General features: G+C 29.2%; 1 protein-coding gene across 1 annotated transcript in view; it reads left to right on the top strand.

Annotated features, from left to right (window-relative positions):
* LOC119592052 (sphingomyelin synthase-related protein 1-like) overlaps window positions 1–301 on the top strand; it is a gene marked incomplete at its 5' end in the record, with an annotated part of 9,074 nt that overhangs the window by 993 nt on the left and 7,780 nt on the right.

Genomic DNA, 301 nt, shown 5'->3' on the forward strand with positions numbered 1-301 from the left:
ATAAGTGTATATACTTTTTTTTTTTTTCAATGTACAGGTCTGAGGGGTAGATTCCAAATCTAGCCAGTGCTTCCAAAAGCACAGTTTTGTTTTGGGTTATTCATGTTCATTTAGCTGATCACATTAATCCATTAATACCATTAAAATTTGGATCAATCTCCTTTTCAGAAAATAAAGTAGATGTATAGATGTAGTACCATTATCACTTTTTTTATTTGCCTGTGCTTCTTGTAAAAAGTACTTAGAGTCTAAAAAAAAAGAAAAAAATTCACAATTTCTAAACTTTGATTGAAGATCATGG

This window comes from Penaeus monodon, chromosome 29 (genome assembly GCF_015228065.2).
Source record: "Penaeus monodon isolate SGIC_2016 chromosome 29, NSTDA_Pmon_1, whole genome shotgun sequence".
Taxonomy (NCBI): Eukaryota; Metazoa; Arthropoda; class Malacostraca; order Decapoda; family Penaeidae; genus Penaeus; species Penaeus monodon.